General features: G+C 37.8%; 1 long non-coding RNA gene across 1 annotated transcript; it reads right to left on the bottom strand.

The window, feature by feature from the left end:
* Nucleotides 1–14,879: 14,879 nt before the first annotated feature.
* LOC110212585 (uncharacterized) lies at nt 14,880–24,103 on the bottom strand. The gene is made up of 2 exons (XR_002325709.1): nt 23,921–24,103; nt 14,880–15,505 (listed from the first exon to the last, which is right to left on the bottom strand). It is a non-coding gene; the product is annotated as an uncharacterized LOC110212585 (long non-coding RNA).
* Between the last annotated feature and the right edge of the window lie 311 nt (nt 24,104–24,414).

Here is a 24,414-nt window from a genome sequence, read left to right as displayed (position 1 = left end):
AAAAAATAGTAGTGAGTCAAGTAGTGAATGAGAGGAGTAGAGGGAAAGTTCCATTTCACATGATTCTAGTTGGAAAGGTGAGGCCAAGCCTGTGAGAAGGAATGACTCTTTTAGAGGAGAAGAAAATTTCTCTCTCTCTCTCTCTTTCCTTCATCATCATTTGTTATGTCATAGGACAGACAGAATCAGTGGTACACAGTACATCCTGCTGGGATCAGAAGAGATTGACTAGACATCCAGATGGGAGTGATCATCAGAGGAAAGGTAGTTTCAAGTAGAAAAACCCTTTATGGTGCGTAGAAGTACCTCAACAAAGAAACAGGCTCTCAAAGCTGATCCTGGAGCTCTACCTAAGGGAAATTTCATGAGAACTCTACAGAACAGGGATGGAGGGAAGGACATCCAGTAACTAGGAGTTATGAGTTATTCTTTGCCACTTGTGTTCTTGACACAAATGTCTCATTATCTTTGTATTTTGTGCCTGCTCTCCCCATCAAACTTATGGGTTTTGGGGAGAGTGTGCCCAAAACTATTTGGGGAAAATGTTTTGCAATTATTGTTCTTGGTAAATGGCTTTTCTAAAAACAAATTAAGGCTGGCTTATTGTTGATGTAAAGCACACCAGTGGAGATTTATAAGCAACATTACTAGAAACACAGTCCCTTAAGGTTACCCCTTAGGACATTGAACCTTTTGGGAACCCCAACCTTTGAATGAAAGTGCAGGTGGGTGAGTGGCCTCAGAAGCCGATAGGATTTGATCCAGGATAATATGGGGGCTACTCACATGCGCAAGGATCCAGTAGAAAGATTCCCCACACAAGTCCTTATTCTAGGTTACTCTAGGTTGTAGGGATCCCCTGGAGAAACAAAATGAGCCTTTTCCTCTTTTGCTTTAGATTGTAACTGGGCAGTCTGTTTTCTAGGGTGTTTGTTTATAAATCGGTTCAGCTGTCCTCTGAAGACCCAGTTCATCAGTGCAAGTAGAAATTGGAGACGTAGCTCCAGACAGTTGGGTCCCCAAAAAGTCCAAAGTCCTAAGGTAACCCTAAGGAGCTTGTGTTTCTGGTACTGTTGCTTATGCATCTCTACTCTTGTGGTTGATGAATGATAGCATAATTCTAACCCCTCAGGATTACCCCTAGAACCTTGAAAGAATTGTAGCAACTACCTTTGGGCCTTGGATCACCTATGTTAATGGGTGTTGGAAAATACTCATTAGCACAAGTAGCTAGACTCACAGGGTCATGGCATTAGGTGTTTCTGAAGCCATTCAGTGCTACATAGCATACAGTATCTCCTTGAATACTTTATTGACAGGGTACTCAATACCTGTTAAGATGACTAGTTCCATTTTTAAGGGGTCTAATTATTAGGATGCTTGTTCTTATATTCTGTAGAGTTGAAATCTGTTTCCTTGTATGTTCCGTACCCTGATTATAATCCTGCCCTCAGAACCTACACAGAAAAAAGTCTTATTCCTTTTGTATTCATCCATTCTTTTGATGTTATTTATCTCTAATTAATTTACCATTTTGCCTCCTCAGCCCTTTTCTGTGCTACTGCTTGATTTTATAGTATTCATTATTATAAGCAAACTTCTAAAATTAGAGGGAGACAGAGACAAAGACAGAGAGAGGCAGGGACATATCTATATCTATATGTATACACACACATATATGACAGAGACAGAGATGGAGAGAAACAGAGAGATAAAGATAGAGATGGAGAGAGACAGAGACATGGAGAGAGATAAAGTTACAAGAGCCAAAGAGAAGACAGAGAGCGTGACAAATGGAATTTCAGAGCTGTAAAAACACTTAGGTACCACGTAATGCAAAATATTTATTTTACAGATGAAAAAACTGAGGCTCAAAGAGCTCCAGTGATTTGTCCATGGCCAGTCACATAGTTAGTGAAATATTCATACAAAACTTTGAACATTTTGAACTGACTTATCAGAGGTAATTTTGGATTTTAATTTACTGTAGTATTTCAAGAATTTTGGTGCTTTGTAAAAACATTACTGAGATAACCATGGTTAGGAATTTGGTGACAGATTTCTTCCCCTGGGCTTAGGACAGCATTCTGTACACCATAGGGGTCTGCTACACATTTACTAAATGAATTAATTTTCTGTTTCTTTATGTTAGTTCTTATACTAATTCTTAAGTGACTTTAGGCTTATATTCCATATTTTTTCAATGCCACTTTTTTTTCATTTAACAAGATCATCAGCCTTAAACTAGAACAAAAATACAGTGTTTCACAGTTTAACAATACACATTCCACAATATTCTTTAAGCAGAAATATTGCCATCGAAACAATATCTTTAAAAATTTTTTTAGGATTCCTGTTTCATGGAGAACTAAAAATTCTTCTTGGACCAGCTTAATATAGAAATCATCAGTGCCCAATTATATTTTTCCTTCCTTAGTCTTTTGGTATTCTGGGAACATATACGGTGCTCCATCCATCCACAATAAAGCATTGGAAGACCTTTTATTCAGTGATCTTTATGTCACTTATTCACGTAGGACAAGGCAGACTAAATCAGGCACTTTTGAAAAGTTGTATTACCTCTTCCAAGCCACAAGGGTGTCATTTAGTAAATTACTAAGTATTTGCACTAATTGGCACCCTAGTGACTTGAAAGTGTTGATAGCATTTCCAGAAGTGCTTAACTTACAGCTACTGGAAATGTGTCCATCAACCAAAAATATTTGGCTCTGTGGGCTAGAAAGAGATAATTTAGATCAGTAGGAGTTATAATTTAAAATGGTGGCATGAACAATTTTTAAAAAAGGTAAATTTAGCCAGAACTTAAAATGGTTTTGACTGAGAAAATATGCCTCATTAAGTTATTAATACCTCCTTCGTGAGACTAGCAGTCCTGCTAAAGAGTTGCCCCCTTACTAAAATCATTTTATCACTCTGAGTTGTTGCTTGCGATATGCTAAAATAACCATATTCCAAAATTAGTGTCTAAAGAGAAATAAATGGGTAATATATTTCCATTCAAAGTTGGTTCCACTAGGCTGATTCCAGATCACTCTGCTTAAACAGTAGATTTAGAGGTACAAGGGATCTTTGAGATCGTCTAATCCAATTCCCTCATTTCACAAATGAAGAAACTGAATCTGAGAGAGGTTAAGCAACTTTGGCAATTCTGACTTTTTCCATTACTCCAGGGGGTTTCTCAGGAAATGACCCGGTTCATTTTCTATTCCAAGTTGTAATGTCCAGGCTTGTTCATTAAAGAGATAACAGACAGGAAAACATTTTGTAAAGTGTAATACAAAATATGAACCTAAGTTATTACCGTTGTAAATTCACATTCATCTTTTTTTCCTACTAGCCTAGTGCCATTTGTTTTTCTTGACATTATTTCTTAGCATATTTTTCTACCCACTGACAATTTATGTATCAGATAGTTTTATCCTGTATGTACTAATCTTAAAATTTCTTAGCTCTTACCAATGATCCAAGTCCCTTTGGAGAGTCTCTAAATTCCAGTGGCATCTGCTGTATCCAAATGAGAACCTTCTGTATACTTACTTAACATGCTGCCATTGTAACTCCTACATCACTAATTAGGAAGTTTTGGAAAGTCTGAAATGGAGTAAGGATTCCATTTAATGTGTTGTATGTTACATAAATAAAATTACATTTTTTAAGTGTAAAATTTGAATTCTAAGATGTAATGACATACGCAATAAGGGGATGATCATCAATAAGTTATTATTAAACTACCACAATGTGCAGAGAACTTAACGATAAGAAGGTATGCCCCTATACTTCTAGAACTTACAGTCTAGAGAGGATATGAGATTGTTACAGAGAGCTATAATATTGGATGTTATGTAACAATTGCATTAGACTCCCAAAACAAAGTGCTATGTCAGACTTGGGGGAGAAAGTTGTTATTGACCAGAGATGGCTGGTGGGGGATGGATTGTGAGATGATAAGAAGGGGATCAGAGAAGGCCTCTAGGGGAGTCATCATCTGCATTCAGTATAAAAAATGAGAGGAGAGGAGAGGAGAGGAGAGGAGAGGAGAGGAGAGGAGAGGAGAGGAGAGGAGAGGAGAGGAGAGGAGAGGAGAGAGAGGAGAGGAGAGGAGAGGAGAGAGAGAGGAGAGGAGAGGAGAGGAGAGGAGAGGAGAGGAGAGGAGAGGAGAGGAGAGGAGAGGCCCATTTAGTTTATGCAAGGACACAGAGAACTGAAATCATTCATTTTCTTTGCTGCCGTGTCATGCTACTGACTCATTCTGAGCTTCCAAAATAACTCAGTCTTTAGATTATAGTATTAACAGAATTTCTAGGGGGAAATAAAAATTTGATTCAAAGTTATTTTATTTCCTACCACAAAACCTCTACTTTGAACTAAACCTGCACTTTTAAAGTCAGTCAAATTTTTTTTCAGAGCTTAGCACCACTAAATTTGGTCTAGTTAAAGCTTTTCATTTGCATTACCAAAATAATTCTTTACCTATTTTATGCCTATAATCCCTATTTTTTCCCACGACAATATTTTGCATTATGTTATTTCATCCCAATTCTTTAATGATTTGCACCAAGTTTAAAAAGTTTGCAAAAGAAGTCATAGGAGGCATCTCAGTGTAGTGAATAGAAGACTAGTCTCAAAGTTAAAAAGACCTGGATTCAAGTCTAGCTTCTGGCATAAAAAATAGCTGTGACAGACATGCAGTAAGTCACTTAACCTCTTGATGCTGAAGTCAATTATCTGAGAGTCTATGTTACAAATGAGGTACCGTTTTGTTTTGGTATGGGGAGTTTCCAGGCTGGCAATTCACCAAATGGATTTTTGAAATCATAGGCCTAAACTCTACTCTCTCCAAACTTATTATGATTTATTTTTTGGGAATGTATTTTATGTACATTTTTGAAAGGTCCATAGTGCATGGAAACACTCTTTACCAAGCAGAACAAACCTACTTCTATAAAATGCAAGTAGACATTATTTAGTCATATCAAAAGAAGAGACTATACTCAAAATGTAGAATCATCTGAAATCAGTATCAACCTGTTATCCTTTATACTCCAGGCTCCAATTAAACAACTAATCTTCATCACATTTTTTCCCTCTGTTCTCTTCCATCTTGATATTTTTACTCTCATTGGGGCAGCTTAGGGGTACAGAGTGGATAGTGCTTTAGGAAGACTTAAGTACAAATTTAGCCTCAGATACTTACTCTCTGTATGACTCTGTGCAAGTCACTTAGCTTTTTTTCTGCCTCAGCTTTCTTATCTTTAAAATGGAGATATAACTGCACTTACCTCCCAGGGTCATTCTGAGGATCAGCACAGTGCTTTGCACATAGTAAATGCTATATAAATGTTAGCAATGATTATTAACATCATCATTACCTGCAATGGATTTTATTACCTGTAACAGAATACCTATTAATAACTGTAATGGAATTATTATTATAGCTGTAATGGACCCTCTACTCTTTATCATTGCCAGTTCTGATGTCATCCCCCAATGAATTCTTTTTTAAACACAAATTAAACCACCACATAAAAGGTCAGCATCAGATAATCCATACTCATCCTGGCAATTAGGCCCTCTAGCCTGTTGAGCAGAAATGCTGGGCAAGTCTCCAGTTTTCCATAGTTCTCAGAAATGGATGATTTCCCATCATGCAATTCTGTTTCTCTCAGGGTGCCCAGGCCATTTCTTCAGTCTAGTGATGCTTTTAATGTGGACTTTCCCAAACAGGTTAGCTCTAAGGTCCTACCTACTGGCAGAGTCCTACACTCTGTATGTGCTTCCTATATTTTACTGAACCCTAGACACATGACCTTGACATAATAGACTCACTCATTAGAATGTAATTATTAACTGTAGGCAATATTGTACTCTTTGCATGGAATCAATAAAAGAAATAAAGCAATAAAAATTAAAACATCTGTTTAAGGCTGTGCACCTATAACTTCTTCTTGACCAAAATAGCCCCCCAGGTAGTACATATGTGGCTTCAAACCCAGAATTTTTAGGGGAGACATTGTTTGGTTTATTTAGTTCCACATAGTCTCTCCTCCTATGAATGGGTGAAGGAGTGAAGGAACCAGCACAGTCCCCAGCTAGTATTTGGCTTGCGATTCAAATATGACATCTAATCATTAGGTAAAGATTCAGGCATCCTGGATCCATGTCTCTTTTCTTCCTCATGATGCAGGAACATGTACTTGGCATCTGTGTAGACTGAAGTTTCTGATGGCCAGTGTTTTTGTGTTTTTGTGTCCTTGTGGATCTCAAACCATGTTTTACAGTGGCTAGCACATTACTTATGGACCAGGAGGGGTGGGATCAATGGCAAGCCAGATACTGTCAGAAACCCTGCCCCATTCACCATCTTGCTTCTTCTATCCTTGTGATATCCCTGACCTTTAACCTTATAATTCAAGTTGCTAGTGGCCAAAATGTACTTCACCTCCCTCAAGTCTGTCTGTTCTCTATGCCTTTTCCTTGGCACATCCTGCTTGACTGTTTCTGCCTGTACACTCTTGTTAATTCTGCTCTCACACTCACTTATTCTCCTATGGGGAGAACAAATCCCTTCCATTATGTGCTGGGAAGGAGAGGCTGCAGTATGAGGCTCACCTCCCCAGGTAAAAGTGCTATGTTCTGTCTCAAATTTCTTACAGCACTCCATTCATCCCTTCACCCTCCCCTCTTAGATTATAAAATCCTGGAGAATAAAGTTTGTGTTATTTTACCTCTTTGTATCTGTGGCACCTAGTGCAGTGCCTTACACAAGGGAGCTCTTAACAAACATTTGTTGAATTAAATTATGTTACTTATATGAATTATGTTACTTATAGTTAAAGTAGCATAAGGCATACAGTCAGGAAGAGTAATATTGAATTTTTAGAGCTGAAATGATCAATGAAACCCTGAGATTAAACCCCTTCATTTTACACAAGATAAAAATTGAAACTCAGAGAGGTTAAGGTACCTAGTAAAGGTCACACAGCTAATTTGCCAATTTAATCAAAATAGACAGCCCAGAGAGAAACAAACGTATAAAATAATTCAGGTGGAATGTGCCAAATGTGCGGGACCTGAGAGGTTACCACTGTGCCAGGGGTACCGATACTACTAGTCTGACTGGGGCTTTAGTACTTAGGATATTAAAGGAAAGGGACAAAAAACGTTTGTAAAATAACAGCAGCATTCTGCAGAAAGACTTTGTTTGAGAAGAGAGAGAGAGAGACAAGACAGAGACAGAGAGATGGGGAAAAGGAATCAAGAAGGGTTTCTAGGAATATCTTTGTAGCACAACCCAAGCAGTAGGCACTAAGGGTCCCTGCATGTATTTTCTTTGTGGGCACCTTTATGTGGAGATGTCATTGGTCCTGCTTTGGGGAACAGTATCAGGGGAGTTGGGGTGTCTCTGTCAGTGAGGACCCAAGTGTTGTTTGTGTTCCTGTGCTATGCACTGGTCCAATGAGAGGTATCCTAGGGACAACTTCTATCACCTCACAAAATAATACAAAGTATGATGCTTTTAAATGCAAATAGCACAGCAATGATACGAAGAGAAAGTAGGAGAGAACCTGGCATGAAGTGCTTCTTAAAGAAAAAAAGCTCCCTAGAACTCAGCTTATCTCTGATGATACTCTCACAGTTCTTGTCCTCAGTCTCCTTGCTACTCCCAGAGTCAGGGGCAGACCTGCAACACTAGTGCTAGGGACAATTTTCTCCACCTTTATGCTTTTGGGATTGGTTCATGGTGGTGTGCCAGGACGAATCCCACTTTGATTGAGGTTCCTGAATTGGAACATCCGAGCATCTAAAGAAGGAAGAAGGGTAGTTATGGAGGACAGTGGAGTGTGGTGAAAAGCAAGTGGAGGAGAATAGAAACCAGGAATGCAGCATTGACAACACTGGTTTAAAACAGTAGATAAGAACAATGAAACAGCCACGGTTGGGAGATGAGATCCACTTGTAAGGCTTCTCAGAACACCCCTCTCAGAATTGTTCTGGGGCCCTTTCTTCGTCTCTGCACATACTGCTCCTGGGAGCTAGTCTACGGTAAGAAGAAAGTCAGAGTGAAGGCAGTAGATTCCAGAAGAATGGGATAGGTAAAGGTAGAGAACAAACCCTCATCAAATGACTTTTAAGTCTCTTGAAGCACTGGGCCAACCAGTCATCTTAACTTGTTTGGAAAGAGACCTCATACAAGCCTGGAGGTCTAAGAGATGAGAGGGCAGGCAACAAGGGCTGGGGAAGGTCTATAAGATTGGTAGGCTTTCTTAATGTTAAGCCCCTCTTCAGCAAAGACATCCCCAGAAAAAACCAGTAGAGTGATTAAGACATTCAAAGCGCCGTTTCAATGAGTAAGTACTTTTTATTAAAGAAAAACTAGTCAAAATCCCCTGAGAATGGTGAAGATATCCCTGGCATATTTTTCCTTTATTATCTCATTAATTGTATGGGTTGGATATAAACAATGTACCTGCTCATACCTTTCTATCCTTTGTAATGAGCCAGTTCAAAGGGCATTTCAACCCTGAAGAGTATATATACCCCAACCTATGTCTAATGCAAATATTGTATTAATCTCCCATTCCATCAGCCTATTTGATCTTCATCTAGGTGGGATAAGTATGAACAACTTTCACAAAATCATACTTTTATACTGGTGAGACCTAAGATCCTTCTCTCTAAGGAATGAGTAAATGAAGAATATAAGCTTCTTGAGAGCAGGCATTCTTATTTTTTTTATCATTCTATCTCCATCACTAAGTACAATGTCTGAAATGCACTAATTAGTTAATAAGTATTTGTTGATCAGTTGAATGAATTATGTGACTTTCTAAAGGTTTGAAAGTCATTATGTTTATTTTCCCATTTAGACCTAGGTTCTACCCTTCCATTAAAATTAATGGAAGCAATGACTGTCTCTTTATCAAGAGGAAATAATGTGACTGATAAAAGAATGGCTTCAAAACTAACTGCATTGAACAGTCAATATTTGAATCCTTTGTTTGGAAGAAATAGCTGATTTCAATACAAGGAACAAAAAAAAGTCATTTAACAATTTTTATTGATTGTCTACTATTTGCAATTATTGCTCCAAATTATTTCTCTGCACATCCTGAGAGCTTGCTCTTATACAACTCCCCTATGCTTTGGCAAATCTGTTTTTGTGTAGAGAACTCAGCAACTTCAAAGTATGAACTTCGAGGCAAAAATCAATGACTGTTACCTGCAGATGAAACAGTGAAGGCATGGGAAGGATGACAGAGTGACATTCCCTCTCACTTTATCTTTTAAAAACATTAGGGAGGAAAACTAGTGATTGAGAAAGAATAGAAAACAAATATCATAATTCAAGGCTTTTTTCCCCCACAGTAACCTTAATACTGACATAAGTTACAAAGAGACTTCCAGAAGCCAAGATGGCGGAGTAAGCAGTATTCCCATATTCATCTCCAAACAACCATAAAATAATGCCCCCAAACAAATCCTGGAACAGCAGAACCAGCAAAAAAGATGGGGTGAAACAATCTTTGAGCCTAAGAAACCTGGAAGATCTACAGGAAAGTTCTGTCTCACTTGGATAAAAGGATTGCTAATTTTTAAGATGAAGCTTTCATTATTTCTGAAAGTGAGTATAAAATAAAGCATGTATAGTAGAGTATAAGCCAAATTATACAACACCAAAAGGAAGTAAAGGGAACATGCGCTAGACACTGTGGTAAGCACTTTAAAAATATTATCTCCTTTGATCCTCACAACCAAGGGGATAGGAGGGAAAAAGTGAAAGGAGAGAGAGGACAAACACAAAGAAAAATAGGATGGAGGGAAATACACAGTTAGTAACCATATGGGATGAACTCTCCCATAAATGGAAACAGATAGCAGAGTGTATCAAAAACCAGAATCCTACAATATGTTGTTTACAAGATACACACTTGAAGCAGACACACACACAGAGTAAAGGTAGGGGCTGGAACAGAATCTACTATGCTTCAACTGAAGTAAAAAAAAAAAGCAGTGGGAGAAATGCTGATCTCAGACAAAGTAAAATCAAACTTATGACCAAAGAAGAGATAGTAAGCATTATGAAATATAAAATAGTTTATTTTATTTTATTTTATTTTATTTTATTTTATTTTATTTTATTTTATTTTATTTTATTTTATTTTATTTTATTTTATTTTATTATTTTTTGGCTAGGCAATGGGGTTAAGTGACTTGCCCAGGGTCACACAGCTAGTAAGTGTTATGTGTCTGAGGCCGGATTTGATAAAATAGTTTATTTGGATCATATTAAAATAAAAAGTTTTTATACAAACAAAACCAATGTAACCAAGATTAGAAGAAAAGCAGGAAGCTGGGAAATAATCTTTACAGCAAGTATCTTTGATAAAGGCCTCATTTCTCAAGTATATAGATAAATGAATCAAATTTATAAGAATATAAACCATTCCCCAATTGATAAATGGTCAAATGATATGAACATGCAGTTTTCAGATAAAGAAATCAAAGCTATCTATAGACATATGAAGAAGTGCTCTAAATCACTCTTGATTAGACAAATGCAACTTAAAACAACATTGAGGTACCGCCTTACACCTGTCAGATTGGCTAATATGTCAAAAAAGGAAAATGATAAGGATGGAGATGATTAAGAAAATTGGGACACTAATGCACTGTTGGTAGAGTTGTGAACTGATCCAACCATTCTGGTGAGCGATTTGGAACTATGCCCAAAGGGCAACCAAAGTGTGCATATCCATTAATCCAGCAATACCACTGCTAGGTTTGCATCCCAGAGAGATCATCAAAAAGGGAAAAGCACCTGTATGTGCAAAAATATCTAAAGCAGCTCTTTTTGTGGTGACCAAGAATGGGAAATTGGGGTTATGCTCATCAATTGGCTGAAATGGCTGAAAATGCCCAAAATTGCTGAACAAGAGTTTTATATTATATGCAATATATGTCATGTGATTATATTATATGAATATAATGGAATACTTTTGTGCAGTAAGAAATAATAAATAGACGGATTTCAGCAAAACCTGGAAAGGCTTGTATGACCTGATGCAAAGCGAAATGAGACAGAACCAAGAAAACATTGGACACAGTATCAGCAGCATCATGTGATGATCAACTATGAATGCCTCAGCTCTTCTCAGTAACACAATTATCTAAGACAAGCACAAAAGACTCATCAAGAAAAATGCTATCCACATCCACATAAAGAACTGATGGACTCTCAATGCATATAGAAGAATTTTTTTTTCATTTACTTTGTTCTTTTTCATGTTTTTTCCCTTTTGATCTTTCTTCTTTCACAGCTATCTTTTACATGATAGCATATGTATAACCTATATCAAATTACCTGCCATTTTCAGAAGAGGGGAGGAGAGGAGGCAGGGAGAAATAAATCAGAGCTCAAAATCTTATGAAAATGAATGCTAAAAAATTGTCTTGACATGTAACTGGGAAAAATACTATTAAAAATATTGACAAAAGTTGGCATATTGATAATATCTAAATACCTTAGAACAGGCCTGCACAACCTGCAACCTGTGAAAGAATTTCAAGTGGCCCACAAAAATGTAGAAGAAAATGTAGAGGAAGTCATTTGGCTTGCTGCACACAGCCCATGGATGGCAGGTTGTGCAGGCCTGCTTAAGAATGTTAACAATGTTTGAATTATATCAGTTCATCTTTTACTGTTTTTTCTTGTAGATGATGTACGTGTTTCTTATTAATAGCTACTTAATGCTATTTTTTCTTTCTTTCTTTCTTTCTTTCTTTTTTTTTTTGGCTAGGCAATGAGGTTAAGTGACTTGCCCAAGGTCACCCAGCTATTAAGTGTTAAGTGTGTGAGCCTGGCTTTGAACTCAGGTCCTCCTGACTCCAGGGCCAGTATTCTATCCACTGTGCCACTGTCTTTTCATTTTTAATATAAAGACTTCATTTTAATAATGGAGCTCTGTGTTTTCCTGGGCACAAAATTATTTGTCTAATAGGGGGATAAAGTTGTGTCATATACTGAAAAAAAAAAAAAACCCTTCATTGTAAGATAATCCTTGCCTAAGATGAATGTGATCTTAAAAGTTTACCCTTCAAATTAAATTTGTCAAATTAGAATAAATAGTTAAAAATGTAGGCATAAAGAACTATTTCTGATTCATTTTCCATGTTTCCTAATTCTTCTGGTCACAGATGTTTTTATAGCTACGTTTTCACTTTCATTGCTACTTTTTAGTTCTTTTTGATATTTTCTCTTGTGTGATTCCTGATGCAAATAAAATGTCATTTTATTTAAACAGAAAATTTTTGACAGATGTCATTTCTTCCCCCTCTTCCACCTTAAGCAGTAAATGAACAGTTCATCAGCTGGATAAGAGGAAATAGCTTCTGGTCATGTAGAGGTTACCTGCAGCATTTCAGATTTAGCCAATTTAAAAGAAAGAGATAAAAAAAATTGAACATGAACTTAATCTTTCTATTAAATGCAAAATGCATACCCATACCCCAAACTATGAGTTGTTCTATAAAACATTTCCATTCTGTTAGTCACATTAACTCTTTGGGCAGCCACACAGAATGGTTAAAACTCTCCCCAGGTGAATTTGCACTCCCTGCTGTGCTTTCATTTCTAGGCATAATATTGTGCATTAGAAAAAAATCATCCATCCAGAAACAAGCTGTGGGGCAATCAGTCTGCTGATGAGAACTTGGATTTGACTGTAGGTTAAAGGGTCTACAACATCTTATCGGCCTAAGTAACAAAATAAGTGCTTTAACTTGGGAGCCTAAGGAGGATCTGGAGTCTCTAATTAGACCAAGAGAAAACAAAAAATCAGAAACATTCAGAATAAATGAAACAGGATGACAAATGGCAGGAAACTCTTTGCATTGACTAAACCTATAGGATGCCATGACTGTACCACTTATAGCAGTCACTGGAAATAATACAAAGCTTTCACACTGAACTCTCACTAATGACCTAGGAAGAAGGCCTCAGCCTTGCAGTTAGGATCAGAATTAGCCCAAGAATGTCCCAGAAGCCTTGAAACAAGCACTGAAACGTATGCTTTTTGTTTAAGGAGATTAGTTAATAGCCTGAAGAAAATTTTGAGGCAATGGAATTTTTATCTCCATCAGTTGGAGATGTGATTCGTTTTTAAAAGAAAATTACAGGGGTAGTCCTAGGGTACTCTTATGCCAGGCCTCACCCTGAAATAATTGGGTTTGCTCCATCTAAGCCCTGGGACACAGATACAGAAACACAAAGGTAAGAGGCTTAGATTGAAGTGAGGGGTGCCAGAGCTCCTCTCTTTGTCTTTACCTAGGGCCAGGGCTCAACTGGTTGATGGCTTTAGAGCTACATGGGACCTTAGAGATCAGCTACCTCCTCATTTTATAGGAATCTGAGAGCCAGAGAAGAAAAGTGACTTCCATAAGGTCAGATAGGTCAAAAGGGGATGGGATGCAATTTGAAGCAGTCCTCCAATTTTAAATCTGTTTCTAAATCTTTCCATTGCATCATGTTTTTGTTTTTGTTTTTTTTTTCCTGAAACAGTGAGCCTTATGAGGAGCAGAGGAATCTCTTTACTACATAAGTCTTCTACAGCCAGAGTGTATGGATGGATTCTCCAGTATAGCTAGGAAGATGATCCATGGCTAAGTACAAAAAAAGGACAAAAATGGAATTAGGAATAGAGAGTCAGCCCAGTCATTGACTGCTTACTCACAGGTTTAGAGAGGATCCAGAGAATTGCTTGTAGTAAAATTAGCCATTGTCCATATAAGTACATCTCTGATATTCTATCAAGGTGTGGAGGTTCTCCAGGGATAGAAAAAGTTAAGCCAACAGAGAGTAAGCTCTGGAAAATCAAGTCAAATCGGCAAGTGGTGACAAGCCATATGTCTATTGTCTGAAGACCAGCCTAGCCATGTACAAAGAGATTCATCACCAGGTTGCCACACGGTAATATGTTTTTTAAGGACAGCATCTCTTGAAAATATCTACTAAATTGTAAAGCAACTATAATAGATATAATTGGGAAAACTACTCAGACTTATGAAATAACATACTCTTAAAGCAAGGTTAGTTGTAGACTTGTAGACTCTTAGATGTGGAATAATAGTTAAAATTTATGTAGCACTTCTAGGCTTAAAATACTTCCTTTCACAAAAAGGTAGAGTAAATATAATTTACTCCCATTTTATAGATGAGGAATTTGAGACTCTAAGTCTAGTGTTATTTTCACTACATGTTGTAGTTTGACAAAAGTTAAGCAGGTGGATGTGATTTATCTGGAGAAATGTACAGATAGACAGAGATTATCTAGGGCAAATGCTTCATTTTATTGATGAGTAAGTGGAAATTCAGAAGGGTTAAATAGCTTTTTTTTTTTTACAGCACATGTATAGAATATACAAGCTTCTTTTACAAGTGAGGTGGCATAATGGATAGGACAATGGACCTGAAATCAACAAACCTTGAGTTCAGTTCTGTCCTCAGACACTTACTGGTGTGACCCTGGGCAAGTCACTTAACCCAAGTTTGCCTTGGTTTCCTCAACTGTAAAATTGGGATAATAATAACACCTATCCGCTTGGAATCAAAGGAGATAATATTTTTAAAGTGCTTAGCACAGTGCCTGGCACGTGTTCCCTTTACCTCCTTTTGGTTTTGTATAATTTGGCTTATACTCTACTATACATGCTAAACTTTATACTTATTTTCAGAAATATTGAAAACTTCACCTTAAAAATTAGCCACCCTTTTCTATGGATTCAATTCTATAATTGCATATAACATTGTCATATTGATTTTAACATACATTCTAATAACTTTGTAATGATGGAGCTCAAAATTACCATTAAGTAATCATTTATTTTAGTTCCAGTATATTTCATTACACAGTAATTTCATTAGGATGAACATTTTATTGCTTAATGTTGCTTTGCCTTCCTCTAGGCCCAAAATGGGCATTTTAAACTACATGGTCTTTATTTGCTTATGTTATCAGTTAGAGTTTTTCAGATCTTGGTTGAAAAATGGTTCCTACATGTACATATAGTCTTAGTTTTGTTATCTGTGTAATTCGTGGTTGGCACATGTGCAGATAACTACCATCAGTTCTGAGACTGGGACATCTATGGTGATTCCTTCACTCATGCCCTGGTGAGACCATATGGAAAAGAGGACCTTAGAGTCTCCTTCTTACTGCATCATTTTGCCAGACATTAGTGATGGAGTCATTTCACTTCCCAGATGCAAATACAGCAAAGTCATATTTGGTGCTAATGTAAGCTGATTTGAAAATGCCTACAGATTTGGCTTTATAGATAATGGAAGAAGGTTCTTCTCAATGACGTGGTAGATCAAAACAAAGTATCCATGGAAACTTGAGTCTCCACAATTCTCTTAGAAGTATCTTCTAGTATCTTCCATATAGATGATGTCATCTTAGCTACCTGTGCCAGACTCCCATTATGTCTGTAAAATTAAGAGCAGATAAAATGATATTGAATGTTGCTTAACAGGCAAGGGAAAATAGGATCTTCAATATGACTTAAATTCATTATTGCAAAATTGCTTTGAGATGTTGTATGTGGTAGCAGAGTAGATAGACTGTTGGACCTTCAATTAGGGAAATTTTAATTTTTTTTAGTTTTTGAGGCAAGGGGGGTTAAGTGACAACTAGCTAATAAGTGTCTGAGGTCAGATTTGAACTCAGGTCCTCCTGACTCCAGGGCCAATGCTCTATCCACTACACCACCTAGCTGCCCCCAGTTAGGGAAATTTGATTTAAAATCCTGCTTCTGACACACACTAGCTATAGACTACAAGGAAATCATTTAATTTCTCTCAGGCTCAGTTTCCTCATCTGTAAAATGAGTGTGCTATATCAGATGGCCCTTCCATTTCTAAATCTATGATAAAATGAGAATAATGCCTGTGGTTCCTAATTCACAGAATTACTGTAAGGTTCAAAGGACTATATACCTGTCAGATATTACTATCATAATCCCATCATAGATAACACTGATGCAGACAACTACTCAAAGAAAAAAACTTCTAAATATCTAAAAAGGAATAAAAACAAACATAACATACAGCATCCCCTAGAGTGTGGAATAGTCCTCCATCATAATCCATAATTATTTAATGAGCAACCTTAACTGCCTTTTGCAAGGCAATCTTTTCATTGTCCTTGTAGTTGTGGATTAATCCCTATCAGCAATCCCAGAAGGCTAGTGTTATTGGATCAAAGAGTACGTTTGGGAGTGAGGAGTAAGAGGACTGAAAAGGGAGGAGGGGGCTGAGTTGTGAAGGTCCTTGAATGCCAAACAGCATTTTGTGTTTGCTCCTGGAGGCAAGAGGGAGCACTGGAGTTCATTGAGTAGGGGAATAACATGATGAGACCTGTATCTTAGGGAAACCACTTTAGCTGCTGAATGGAAGATGAATTCCGTTAAGGAGAGACTTGAGGCAGGCAGACTCAATAGCAGGCTATTACAATAGGCCCAGCATGAGATGATGAGTGACTGCGCTGGAGTGGGGGGGGCAGGGTCAGAGGAGAGAATGGAGAGGATTCAAAAGATGCTGCAAAGGTAAAACTGACAGGCCTTGGCAAAAGATTAGATATGGGGGCTTGAGAGACGATGCTGAGTGGAAGAGGACACCAAGATTTCAGGACAGATTTCAAGAGGTGGAGACATGTGCATATACTTCAACATAAACATGTCCTCTCCCTCCATAGAATGTAAGCTTCCTGAGGAAAGGGAATGCAATGTTTCCATTATTTTTTCATCCTCAGCACCTAACACAGTGTCTGAAACATAGGTATTAGTTAAATGCTGGTTTGCTAAATCCTTCTGTGTGCTCTGACCTCCATCTGGAATTGGAATATTGACCTTCTGTGCCATACAATTCATATGTTCACCTGCCTACATGCCCTTGTACATTTTTCTTCCCACTGCCCGGAATATCCTTTGGCCATGTCTCTACCTACTGAAATCTTCTCTGTTCTCTAATACGCAGTTTAAATGCCATCTTTTTGCATCCTTCCTCAATCTACCATGACAGCAAGAATCCTCCTCTCTTCCCACATCACAAAATATGTTTTCCCTCTCTTAGGCACTTGTAATGTATTAATTTTGTAACATAATTATTTGCATATCTTTTCTATCTTCCAAGAAGGTTAGTTCTTAGACTAACTGGCCAAGGACAGTTGGCCAGTTAACTAGGACTTCTTTTTTCTTTTTGGCAAGGCAATGGGGTAAAGTGACTTGCCCAGGTCACACAGCTAGTAAGTGTCAAGTGTCTGAGGCCAGATTGGAACTCAGGTCTTCCTGAATCTAGGGCTGGTGCTCTATCCACTGTACCATCTAGCTGCCTCAACTAGGACTTCTTAAGTACCTACTCTGCGCCAGGCACTGTGCTAAGTGTTCTTGTTGTTCATCCTTTGCTTTGGAAGAGGACCAATGACATCAGAAGGGTGATACTTGACTTGCAAATGAATTAGATTGAAGTGAAGCAGAACTCTGCGAAAGAAGTTATCAGCTTTACTGCCTCAGAGTCTTTGGAGGCTAGTGGCAAGACATAAGTCAAGACAACTGGTAGGGTGTGTGTGTGTGTGTGTGTGTGTGTGTGTGTGTGTGTGTGTGTGTGTGTGTGTGTGTGTGGAGAGAGAGTAACTTTGTGGAGAGAGGTTCTAATATAAGATATATTATAAAACATATATATATATATAATTTTTGGAGAGAAGTTCTAATATAAGAAATTCTAATTTAATATATTAGAATAAATCAGAATATATTCTGATTAAAGGTATGTATGTACAGTACACACATATCTTAAATTAGAATTTCTTTCCACAGTCACTGATGATCTCTTAAGTGATCTATCTATATTACCTTTCATGGTAGATGCACAAAAGCAATTTAATATTTTACTGTGTAAGGACCAGCTTTATTTCACCTACATTTTTTTTTTGAGGAGAGGGGTCATCTGTAATTTCATTGGTATAGGGAATTGTCAATGAGAAAAATTCCTTCTGTCAATGCAGATGATGACCTGCTTTGCTTTGTGGTCTTTGAGAGCACCTGGTGAACTGAGAGGTCAGGTGATTTGCCCAGGATCACACGGTCACTTGAGATTTAAATTCAGATCTACTGACTCCAAGATTGGCTTTCTGGCCACTATAGCATGGTACCTTTCATGTCACTTACAGAGCATGGTTTTTAGAACTATCTACCTTCATATCATGCTTGAAATTTCCAGTGCTAAATGTTGGAGATACAAAGAAAGTCAAAAGATAATCCCTGTTCTCAAAGAGCTCACACTCTAGAGACTATAATCAATTCTCAGCCCTTGGCAAGCTGACTTTTCTGACCACCACTCAACTGAAATTGCTCTCTCTAAGGTTACAGATGATATATTAATTCATAAATCCCACGGCTTTTTTCTTTACTTCTTATCTTTTTTATTTATCTTTACATAGCTTTTGGCACTGACTGCCTTGTGCTACTGGGCACTGCCTTTTTACTTTACTGACACTGACCTCCTCCTACATGTATGACTGTTCCTTCTTGGTCTTCTTTTCTAGACTATATTTTCTCTCCTGACTGAACTATAGGTTTTTCAGAAGACTCAGCCAGTGACTTCTTTTCTCTTTCTACACCCACTCTTGGAAGTCCCTCAGGTGCCAGGAATTATGGTATAATTTCCATAAAGATGCCTTCCAAATCTATATATTCAGCTCAAATCTCTTTCCTGAGCTGGACCTCTCCCTGGTCAGGAAATGCCTGCTAAGCACCTTTACCTAGATGTCCTACGGTCACTTCAAATTCAATATGTTCAAAGTAGAACTCATCTTTCCCGCTTCTAAATATACCCCTCTTCCAAACAGCTTCACATCTTGGAGAGAATCACCATCCTTCTGGTCACTGAGGTTCACAACCTCAAAGTCATACTTGACTTTTTTATCCTTCCTCATCCTTCATATCTAATCAGTTGTGTCTGAGCCTTTGTGATCCCATGGATCATGGCACACCAATACTGTCAATGAAATTCTCTTGGCAAAGATACTCAAATGCTTTGCTATCTTATTTTCCAGTAAATTAGGGCAAACAGAAGTTAAGTGACTTGCCCAGGGTTACATAACTAATAAATGTCTGAGGCTGGATTTGAACTCAGGCCCAGCACTCTATCCATTGAGCCATCTGGTTGTCTCCAAGGCAAACAGAAGTTAAATGACTTGCCCAGGGTCACACAGCTAACAAATGTCTGAGGCCAGATTTAAACTCAAGTTCTCCTGATTCTAGGTCCAGTGCTCTATCCACTAAGCCATCTAGCTGTCTCTATTCAATCAATAGCTAAGTATTATTGATTCTACCTCCATCACTTCTCTAACTCCTGTCTTTTCTCTTTATTCTCATGACTACCATTCTAATTCAAGCTGTCATTACCTATTAGGGTGACCATTGCAATAGCTTCCTAATTGGTTTCTCAGCTTCTAGTCTTTCACCTAACCCACCACATTGCTTCCCAAATAATCTTCCTAAAACATAGGTCTGCCCATGTCCTCCCCCTGCTAAAGAATTGTCATATTTCCTCTAAAATACATTATAAACTCTTCACTGTCATTTAAAACTTTTCGAGTTCTGGGTCTAGTCTGCCTTTCCCAGACTTATTTCATACTACACTTTTCCCTACATTTCATGACACAGGTAAATTGGGATGTTATTTCCCTAACTTAGCACTGCATCTCCCACCTCAACACCTTTGCTCAGGCTAACCTTTGTATCTGGAATGTATTTCCTTCTCAGAATCTTAAGCTTCCTTCAGGACTTTAAGCAAATGCTACTAGCTTATGGGGATCCTTTAATGAGCCTCTCAAGCTGTTAGACCCTCTCCCTCCTCAAACTACCTTTCTTCATCCAAAAAATAGGCATTTAATAACTACCTACTCTGTCCTTGACACTGTAAATTTACCTATCTTGAGAATTCTTTTTTGCTTCCCATTGTAAAATATAGACCGCAAACAACAAAATGGAATATCCAGTAAAAGATAAGCTCCTTGGGAGTATGGAGAAAAGGGAACATATGTGAGAGATTACAAAGGTGAAACTATAGGCTTTGGTGACAGCTTGGGTGTGGGGAGTGAGAGATAATGAGAAACCTAAGATGTCTTCTAGGTTGTGGGCCTGGGGAATTGGGAGGATGGTCTTGACCTTTATAAGTAATAGGGAAAGGGGGCAGGGTACAGGGAGAAAGATAATGAGTTTTGTTTTGGACATATTAAGTTTAAGATATCTATCAGACATCCAGTTTGAGATGTCTGAAAGACATTTGGGGATGTGAGATTAGAGCTCAGCAGAGAGACTGGGGCAGGAAAGATAGATTTGATAATCATCAACATAGAGTGGTAATTAAATTTAGGGAGCAAAGGAGATCAAGTGGAATACTAAAGAGGGAGAAGAGAAGAGAGCCCAGGACAGAACCTCCAGGGATACCTATTGCTAGAAGGCATGATCTAGAGGACAATTCAGGAAAGGAGACAGAGAAGGAGCAGTTAGATAGGTAGAAGGAGAACCAGCGGAGAGTGCAGTCCCAAAAACCTAGAGAAAAGAGAGTATCAAGGAAAAGAGAATGATCAATTGTGTCAAAGGCTGCAAGAAGTTCAAAGAGGATTGAGAAAAGGCCACTGGATTAGGCAATTAAGAGATCATTGATAACTTTGGAGGGAGCAGCTTTGGTGGAAGGATAAGGTTGCAAGCCAGATTGTAAGGGGTTAAGAAGAGAGAGAAAGGAGAGAAAGTGGGGGAACCTATTATAAACAGTCTTTTAGAGGATTTTAGCTACACTAGGCATAAAATATAGAAGATGATATTTAAGTGGGGATTAGGCAGCCAGGTGGTACATTGGATAGAGGACCAGGCTTGGAGTCAGGAGGATCTGAGTTCAAATCTGACCTCAGACACTTACTGTGTGACCCCGGGAAAGTCACTTAAACCCTATTTGCCTCAATTCCTCATTTGTAAAATGGGGACATATTGGAGAAGAAATGAAAAACCACTCCAATATCTTTGCCAAGAAAACTCCGAAGGGATAGTATGGTCCATGCGGTCATGAAGAATCAGACATGGCTGAATCAAAAAAACAACTTAGTAGGAATGGAAGGGTCAAAACAGGATTTTTTTTTCAGGATAGCAGAAACATCACCATGTTTGTAAGCAGTAGGGAATGAGCCAATAGAGAGGGAGAGATTGAAAATAAGTGAAAGAGTGGGGAGTATAGAGGAGGGGATCTGTTGGAGGAGATGGGATAGAATGGGGTTGCTTGAACAAGTAGAGGATTTAGCCTTTGTAAGGAGTAATGTTGCTTTATCATGTGAGCCTTGGCAGATTTGAGGAGGGATGGAAAGGTTTGGAAGAACTACTGTAGAGAGGGGGATAGTGAATTAATACAGGAGGTCTAGTAGGATTGCCTAGCAACAGTGAAGGCCCAGTTGAGGTTGTATAACATAAATTTGCAGTGGACCCAGTCAGAATAGTTGTGTGATTTCTTTCACCTTCATTTAGCAGCAAGTTTGTAAGAGTAAAGATGGAAGATGGAATATTCTGTATGAGGGATAGCCAGAAGAATAGTTTGACTTAGGTTATGAGAAGGGGTATAATGTATCATGAGGCTGGAAAGACTTTAAAATGCCAAATAGAATTTACAGCTAACTCAGAAGTAAGAATAAATCATTGGAGTTTATGAAATAGGAAAGGTTACATAGGCAGACCTAAACTTTAGGAAAATCACTTTGGTAGTTGTGTGCAGGATGGATTGGTGTAGGGAGAAACTATAAGCAGAGACTGATTAAAATATTATTTTGAGTCCATTCATATATAATAGTGTCAGATTATTATTATAATATAGTTAGGTTGTTTATAATTATAAATAAAATTATAATAGTGTCAGATTGTAGACAACTTTTAATGTCAGGCTAAATTTGGATTTTACTCAAAAGGCTTTAGGAAGCCATTGAAGGGTTTTGAGTGGGAGAGAACATAATTAGATCTGTGCATCTGGAGAATTAATCTGTCAGGAATGAGTTTGAAAGGGAAATGAGTAGAATTGAGAAGGTTGGTTAAGAATCTATTGTATAACAGTCACGTTGTGTGATGACTAATATTGACAGACTTAACCCTTCTCAGCCATGCTCCCTTTAAATGTTGTGGAAACACAATCAGGATAACACAAGATTTAGCAGCTTCTACATTAAGGGACTGGGGGGCTTGGAATATAATATTCTGGAAGTCAAAGGAGATAGGATAAAAACCAAGAATCACTCACCCAGTGAAACAGTATAATCCTTCAGGAAAAAAAAAAAAGGACATTGAGTGAAATAGAGGACTTTCAAGCATTCTTGATGAAAAGACAAGAGCTCAATAGAAAATTTGACTTTCAAATATAAGACTCAAAAGAAGCATGATACGAAAGAGAAATCATAAGGGACTTACTAAAGTTGAACTGCTTATATTCCTACATGGAAAGATGCTATTGGTAACTCATGAGACCTTTCTCAGTATTTGGAGGGGAAAATATAGATAGATAGATAGATAGATAGATAGATAGATAGATAGATAGATAGATAGATGGCACAGGGTGAGTTGAAGATGAAGGGGTAATATCTTTAGAATAAAATTAAGGGGTAAGAGAGGATTATACTGGGAGAAGGAGAAAGGGAGAGGTAGAATGGATTAAATTATCTCACATAAAACAGACAAGAAAAAGCTTTTACAGTGGAGGGGAAGTGGGGGAAGGTGAAAGGAATGAGTCAATCTTATTCTCATTGGATTTGACTTAAGGAGGGAATAACATACACATTCAACTGCATATGGAAATCTGTCTTAACCTACAGGAAAATAGGGGGCAAGGACATAAGAGAGGGGGAATGATAGAAGGGAGGGCAGATTGGGGGAGAGGGTAACCAGAAGCAAACACTTTTGAGAAGTGACAGGGTCAAAGGAGGGAATAGAATAAATGGGGGTTGGGATAGGATGAAGGGAAATATAGTTAGTTTTCCACAACATGGAAAGGGATACTCAGAATGCATTCTGTCTTGGGTGCGGAGAGGGGCAAGATGGGGAGAAAATTTGTAACTCAAAATCTTATGGAAGTGAATGCTGAAAACTGAAAATAAATAAAATACATATTTTTTAAAAAGGAACGACATTCTAGAATTTTGGCAGTAATTGAAGTTTAACTCACTACAGTTTGCTGACTGCATTTCATCAACAAACAGAATAAAACACTGGCACTGCACCACTCACTCAATAATCAGTCATTAGATAGTAAAATTTGTCAAGAACCTATTAAGTTCTAGGTATACCCCTGTAGCACCTTTTCCCACTCTTTGCCATCTTTCAAATTTAATTTGCAGTAGGTAAGCAATAATATCTATTAGTTATTTCAGTACTACAAATGTCATTTGTATGGGCCTGGTGACTTGAATTTATCTAGAGTATCTCTCTTATTACCTTGCTCTCCTATTACATCATCACTAATCTTAAAAGGTTTCAGATTTCTGTAAGCCATTCTTGTGCAATCTTTCCTTTCCATTTCAACATTTTCTCCTTGACAGGGAAAATATAAGCAAAATTATAGTTGAACATTTTTCTTTTTTGCTATTTGCTCTCATCATACTATCCTTTCCAAATAGCAATCCTCTCTCTTTTTTATCCTTCCTTTTCTCTTAATGTGGATAGATGATAGAGAGATAGAGAATTTAGCCAAAAGTCAACAATCATTTATTAAGTGCTTACTATGTCCCAGGGACCATGCTAAGTGCTGGAAGGAATGTTCACTGTGTGCCAGCTCTAGTGATACAAAACAATCAAGAAAGACAGTTTCTACCTCGAAGGAGATTACATTCTGATGGGGGAAGACAGCATACAAAGGGGAGCTGTAAAAGGTGAGGAAGCCATATGTCCCTGAGTGGAGTCCAAATTTTCAATGGGAGAGAGATATGTTTGATGAATGGAGTCCAGGCAACATGATGTAGAGAAGTCTGGGAAGTAGTGAAGATGATGAAGAGGTCAGGTTCTGAGAAAAATAATGTGAAAGAACATCTATCAGAACTCAGTGCTTTAATGAGAAAACAAGAACTATTAGAATAAAATCAAGATTGAAATGTTAGGATAACAAGTGAGATACTCACTATAAAAATAATTCTCTTGGAAAACTTGGTAAGTGGAGTTACTTTAAGAAAAATTGAACACATGATAAAATAAAATAGAAATTCTCCCGTTCTATTTTTTTTATTATGAAATTATCATTAAGGCAAGTCAGGAAATAATTAGCTGTTCTTATAGAGATAGAGAAGGAGGGAAGAAGAGATGGAGGGAAGG

This window comes from Phascolarctos cinereus, unplaced genomic scaffold (genome assembly GCF_003287225.1).
Source record: "Phascolarctos cinereus isolate Bilbo 61053 unplaced genomic scaffold, phaCin_HiC Scaffold_4;HRSCAF=312, whole genome shotgun sequence".
Taxonomy (NCBI): domain Eukaryota; kingdom Metazoa; phylum Chordata; class Mammalia; order Diprotodontia; family Phascolarctidae; genus Phascolarctos; species Phascolarctos cinereus.
This window is presented reverse-complemented; position numbering and strand designations above follow the sequence as displayed.